This window comes from Gadus chalcogrammus, chromosome 5 (assembly GCF_026213295.1).
Source record: "Gadus chalcogrammus isolate NIFS_2021 chromosome 5, NIFS_Gcha_1.0, whole genome shotgun sequence".
Taxonomy (NCBI): Eukaryota; Metazoa; Chordata; class Actinopteri; order Gadiformes; family Gadidae; genus Gadus; species Gadus chalcogrammus.
This window is the reverse complement of record NC_079416.1, coordinates 5,695,566-5,702,676: the sequence shown is the minus strand read 5'-3', so window position 1 is coordinate 5,702,676 and position 7,111 is coordinate 5,695,566.

Genomic DNA, 7,111 nt, shown 5'->3' with positions numbered 1-7,111 from the left:
CCCGTGACGTAGACAGAGCTCTATTTTGCCTATGCCAGGAGGTGTGTGTGTGTGTAGGGGGGGAGCGAGAGAGAGAGAGATGGGGGGGGGGGGGAGAGAGAGAGGGGGGGGAGAGGGAGAGAGAGAGGGGGGGGGAGGGAGAGAGAGAGAGAGAGAGAGAGAGAGAGAGAGAGAGAGAGAGAGAGAGAGAGAGCGTGGGATGGGAGAACTGCAGCACCTGGTTGGTACTTTAGCAGTGGGATGAATCAGGCTTCAACACACGCCCACCTCCAGCTCACCAGCAGCAGTACAGTAGCCTAGTAGACGCATACTGATGGGGATTTATGGCCGTTGTCAGTGCATGCTACCAACCCAGTCCGTGCTGCTATTGTGTCGCAGACTGGTCGGTGCAAGCTGTTGCGATTGTTCTGCCAGAGCTATTACAACGAGGTAATTGAAATCAGAAGGATTGTATGGAAAACGGTATACTTAAGGTGTTGTGGGTGGGGTTGGTTGGGGAAATAGCCCACCTGAGGGGGCTTCCTGTAGGCTCAGTGTCACTTTATTCAGAAGTTCATGTGTTTATGGGAAAACAATTGACACTTAAAACACTAAAACCCGAATATCCACGTTTGTTTACCTTTTTCTTACTGCACTGCAGCATTTAAGAGGCAACTACAATGTGTTTTATATGTAACATTGTTGGCCTATTCGTGTCCATTTTCGGAGGATTCCTAGTATTTTTCAGACCCACAAATGAAGGGTCAACATGGGACACAAACAAATATGAAGACAAATGTATACAAATATATACATAAACAAATGTAAACACTTACAAATAAACGTATGCAAAGACAGAGAGAGTTTTCAATTCAATATCAAACTTCTCCTATGTGAAATAGGTTGGGTTACTCATACTGTAGTGCCACTGAAATGTTGTCGGTCTGTATTGAGTGTAGGTATATAAATGTGAATATATATATGCTTGTATGTATATATGCTTGTATGTATATATGTGTGTATGTGTGTGTGTGTGTGTGTGTGTGTGTGTGTGTGTGTGTGTGTGTGTGTGTGTGTGTGTGTGTGTGTGTTTGTGTGTGTGTGTGTGTGTGCGCGTGTGTGTGTGTGTGTGTGTGTATATATATATATATATATATAAAAGTTTGAATTGCGTATGATGTGTAATAAAATGTGTATAATGAGTATAATTGAACTTCTTCAATTAACTTCCAATTTCGCATCTTTAGGAATATAATTTTCAGACTTCTTCAGACATATTGTAGTAATATATTTAAGACGTATCATATCTGAGCATATCTGATGAACGATCCTGTTCACTGGTCAAAAGGGGGCGTGTCTCACACAGACTTCGGCCAACCACTTCATCGTGTCAACACAACAATGAGTAATCTATTGCTGCTGCTAAAGTCAATAATACGCTTTGTTGTGCGAGTGTGGCTTAGTGGATGTCGTCGTTCTCAGGAAAGCAGCATTCCGCCCCGGAGCCCTGTGTTCATACATGACAGATTGCAGGTTGCAGTACATTCTTATCAGTAGTGAGCTATGTTATGTAAAACATACAGTGATGTTGGAACCATGCAAATCTTACGCAGCCCTTTGGTATTCTGTTTGACTTGAGAGGTCATGACACTAGTACAAAAGCATTGATACATTGATCAACAAGTAGGTTGTCATCTCATGTTAATAATACTACTATAACCACCTGCAAGAAGTTCCAGTCAATAACCTGAAACCATCCGTCACCAGGGCAATTTGGAATAATTTCTAGCTATTGCTGTTTTAAACAGACCAAATATGTATAAATATATATTTTAACAATCCTTCCTATTCAAAAAAGGGATTTTGAATAGGAAATGGGTTGCTGAATAATGAATTAAAGTTATCTTCGTGCCCTGCTGTGATCTGGGCGAGAACGCGCCGTCTGCTTTGTGTACTCTCTCGTCCCACACAAGAAGTGGGAATTAATTATTAATGAGGATGTTCAAACCCACACACACGGAAGCTCATTTTCCTTTTCAACAGGGCTGGACAATGTCACACTGGGCTATATTGGTTTATATAAGCCAGTGTGGGTTATATTGAGGATATTTATATATATATATATAAATAATAACAAGAAATAATAATATTTCTTCTTTATATATATGTTATAGAAATTGGTACTTTTTTTTTAACATCTGAAAATATATAGTGTATGTATGCTATATTAAATAACCTAATTCTCTATATGAACAGTGTGAATGACGATCCAGCTGTGTTGTCCTACCTTTACCCACTATCATTACCAAGTCAAAGAGGCAGACATCGGTTTGGTTGGATGAACATAAAGTAGCTGGCTGAAGACCATTTAGAAGGTCTGCTTTAGAGAGGGGATGTCCGACCCTTAACCGGTATGGATCAACAACGTATAGCATCCCAAATGCTCTGGACCACACTGCTGTTACCTTAGCCCAGGGGAGATCAGACAAACACAGGCTCAAAGCACAGCAGGACACGCGGTGAGCGGGAAGGACCATGATGTAATGAGTCCAATAAGTGACGGATAGAAGCAGAGCATCCGGCTGCTGATGGCAGCCGCCCCCACACGCGCTCCTCACCCCGACAGGCCTCAGGCCTCGTATCCAAGGACCCCCCGCACATGAATCACACTTTTTATTTGTGCGTGTGTGCGTTTGTTCGGTGCATGTGTGCATATTTGTGTTTGTGCATGTGTGTGCGTGTGCGCATGTGTACGTTACCACATATGTCTGTTTGTGTGCATGTGTGTGTGTGTGTGTGTGTGCACATATGTGTGTTTGTGTGTGTTTGTCTGTGTGTGTGTGTGCATATGTGTGTGTGTGTTTGTATGTTTGTGTGTTGTGTTGGTGTGTGCACGTGTTTGTGTGTGTGCGCTTATGAGTGCTGTGCGCGTGTGTGTGTCTGTGCGAGTGTCTGTGCGGGCGCGTGTGTGCACGTATGTCTGTGTTTGTATGTGTGCACATATATGCACGTACGTGCGTTTGTGTGCGTGTGTGTGTGTGGTAACCCAAGCCGGCCTCCCAATCTGTTCCACCGACTGGGATTAACCCAGGGAGACAGACGGAGAGAGACGGAGAGAGGTCACAAGGAATGATATAAATGCAAGAGCAAGAACACAAATCATGTTAAAGAAGAAAACACAGTGCCCCGTGTACCAGCGGCGGGGGTCATTGCTCCGCTGTCTCCCTGTCTCTCGCCAGGCCCACACAGCAGCAGAGACTGGCCGTTATGCAACCATCTGTGTGAGATCAAAAGCAGTGGCCCTCCCACACAGACACACACACAGACGCACAGACGCACACAGAGAAATCGGGCTTCATTATAGTTTGTTTAAAGTCTCGGAAGAAGTGCATTCTCACAATGCATGTCCCACATACTGTGTGTACACACACACACACACACACACACACACACACACACACACACACACACACACACACACACACACACACACACACACACACACACACACACACACACACACACACACACACACACACACACACACACAATTTCGAGAAAAAGGTAGTGGATTGGATGTACCACCAACAGTAATACCAACCAACTTTGGCAGAGTTGGAAAAAACCTGCAAGCCTCGGCCCAAATCACCTCATCTGGAGGGGGTCTGAAAGCCATCTGGCATTCCATTTCCTTTGCCATTTGTGCAACAGAAATACTATTAGGAAGACAAATACCTCCAAACAAAACCAGAAAAAGCATAATCGGTACAACAGAGAAACAAGTAAAAACAGAAAACTATTTTCAATTAGAAAACAGAAACATGAAAATATAATCAGAACCATTGTTCTGTACTTGATGAGGATGCAGTACATGGCTACAATCCCATCCCGTTACGACCGAAAAACACTGAATCACGGACTTTCATTTGGGCAACAATGATTACATTTTCTTTGGCCAATCAAATACTCTCTAATAATCTATTTTCCTCTAATATATAATCCTGGAGCCCAGAAATGGGGTCCCGACCCCCTGGTTGGGAGCCCACATCTGAGAGAATCCCTTGCCTTGCAGGCAAGTATTGCGGCACCTTTTGCATTTAATAATTAACATTGTGCCTCTGTTACACCGTCTGCTGAGCTGCAGCTCCTCGCAGTATCGCGACACACATCAGCCTTGTAATAACTTCACCGAGAATGTCAAGAATGCCATCGATGGCTGGACGCGGTCGCTGCATGCAGAGCACTTGACCTCATTAGGGGTCGGTCTGGAGTGCTCTTTAGTCCGAGTCAAACATTATTCTTGTGCATTTGTACTCAATTATGTTTGTGTTTCTTTTTACTGCAGGGACACACGTTCCGAGGTTTACACGACATTTGACAAATCAACACGGTTCTGTCTGAATTCTCATTCAGGTTTTTCATTATTCGTTTTTTTTAACGCCTTCAAATAGATGATGGCTGCAGCGGGAAAAGAAAAAGATGAAAGTCTGTCCTCCTCCTCGACACTCTGAGGGTGTGCGCACACGGAGAGAACCAAGCGGAGGCGTTGGTGCTATTTCCTACCACCTCGGGAGCCGTTGCCTCTCCAGGAATACTCCTCCGTGCTCAGATGAGGAGAGGGCGAGATCCCTCTCCCCGTCCCTCCTCTCTGTGCGGAGGAAAGGAGATCGCTAAGTAAAGCGTTTTGCAGGGCGAGTTTCACCCGAACGAAAGCCAGACGAGGGAAGAGAGGCTGGAAGCTAAATGTAACCGCGTCAAGGCCCGGAGCCTGGGACATACTGGCTCCATGTGTTTTGAACGTATTGAGATCTCTGTGCCTGGGTCCAGTTTCACCCTGCTCTCAGAGATCTGACCTCTGGTTGGTAAGTCACAGCGGCTAAAGCCGGGGTCTGGACATCCTAAGGGAACGCTCTCGGGGTAGAGATCATGGAGTCTGTCTTTGGGGTAGAGATCATGGAGTCTGTCTTTGGGGTAGAGATCATGGAGTCTGTCTTTGGGGTAGAGATCATGGAGTCTGTCTTTGGGGTAGAGATCATGGAGTCTGTCTTTGGGGTAGAGATCATGGAGTCTGTCTTTGGGGTAGAGATCATGGAGTCTGTCTTTGTGAATCTTCACTGAGACCTTCATAAACACGTGATATGGCAGCTGATCCATCTTCCATCCCAAGAAGCCACAAATATCCTGCCTTGCGAACACCACCACCACCACCACCACCAAGCCTTCATATCTCTGCTTCCCTGCCAGGGCCTCGGTGCCCATCTCGTCGATCCATCTGTTGTGCAATGTCCTGCTTATGAAAACCGATGAGCACAGCAGGGAGTTTTGTTCTCATGCTAGCCCCCACCAGCACACACTATTGCACCAGTGCACCATCACCAGCCTCTCATAGGCCCATGAATGTCATCTTTCTGTGTGCTGATCTATGCACTTATGTCAGCAAGGGGAAAATCTCCCTGAAGCACGCTCAAAATGAAAAGGTTTTTTGGAGCAAAATGTAATGCCCTTTTTTCCAATTTTTTTACCTATTCAAACATTTCAGCAATGTACATGTTTAAATGCTGTATATGGTATATTATGGAATGTAAATGGTAAAAAAAAATTGGCATATGAGATGTACTTGAATGTTGATTTTAAAGCGGATAAAATGTGTCTTTTCTCGGTCACATCGGGCCAGATTGCTTGGAACTGGACTGGGAGAAGTGTGTGGGTGGGTGGATAGCACTGGCTTTGAACACAGAGACTTAAATATCAAATGTGACATCACTCCCATAATCTCCAGAATAGCATAGCTCTCTTTGGGGTTTGTTTCCAATGGGAGTTCTTGTTATTACACTACAATAGGAAAGTGGAGGGCTTATGCTCCCCATTGGTGTCCATGTTGCACCTGGGTGATACCACCCAGGAAAGGTGGTATTGAAAAAGTTGAGCCATTTTCAAGCCACTTTATGCCCACCAATATCTGAAGCCTCGCTCCTCCAAAACCGATTGCTGTGGTGAAATGTGTACTGGCTCTTTGGCTCTGGCTTCGCAGTCGTAACAATTCTGAGGAGAATAGAAATGTTCATGAAAATGATTGCAATCAATCTTCAATACTCCACTTAAGTGGATGCAGTATATAAATATATAAATATATATATATATATATATATATATATATATATATATATATATATATATATATATAATATATATATATATATATATTTATATGTATGTATAAATTCTGGCTAGCGCAATGCTAGCGTTGCTGATGCTCACCAGGGGACTTGACTGTAGCTATGATACCAGTGGACGCAAAGGTTGGACACTTGCAGTGAGTATTCCATATTATGAAGGGGTGTTGGGGGAGTTGATTCATGTACCTCTGTATCACCATGATTTCCTCAGGGGTCAGTATAAGCGCCGTCTGCTGTCCCACCTCAATGGATCGGAGTCATCAGTGTGGTGCACGTGTGTTTTTATATGCACACACGTGTGCTCTTATGAGAAGTGGTCAGCAATTGACAACATGCCAGCTGCAAATCAAGGCCTCCTTGCATTTCTGCGCTGCTGTGTTTCGCCAACCAGAGCTCTCAATGAACTCGGAACCTTTCAAAGGAAAGGAGTGGAAGTTCAGACTACTCAGGAGTCATGGGGAGTTACCCTCATGTCTCCTTTCTATAGCTTATACAGACAGGGGATGCCACACCTCTGCCCAGAGCAGTCAGGGTGAGGCGTCTTGCTCAGGGACACTTCGTAGCTCAGCTAGTAGGAGCCGGGGATCAAACTAGCAACCTTCCGGTTACAAACCGCTCTACTTCCTGAGTCAAGCCAACCCCTACCTTTCCGTTATTCTCTGCCGCTGACGAGACGCCTTGGAAGGGATCATCACTCAGATTAGATCCAGCTGCAAGATACCATGGTAACCCCTGTGGCATGACATTGTCAGATATCAAGCGGTGTGTAGGTGAAGTGTCGGGAATCAGAGAGCAAAAACACCCCTGGTTCTCCAACATAGAGTCACGAGATTGTGTTGATAGACGGTCTTCTCTGCTGCTGTTGGTGAACAGACAAAGATAACAGAACCTTCAAAGCCTTTAACGTATGTGTTATCTCATTCAACAACAGAGAAGCTTCAGTGTAGCTGTTCTGT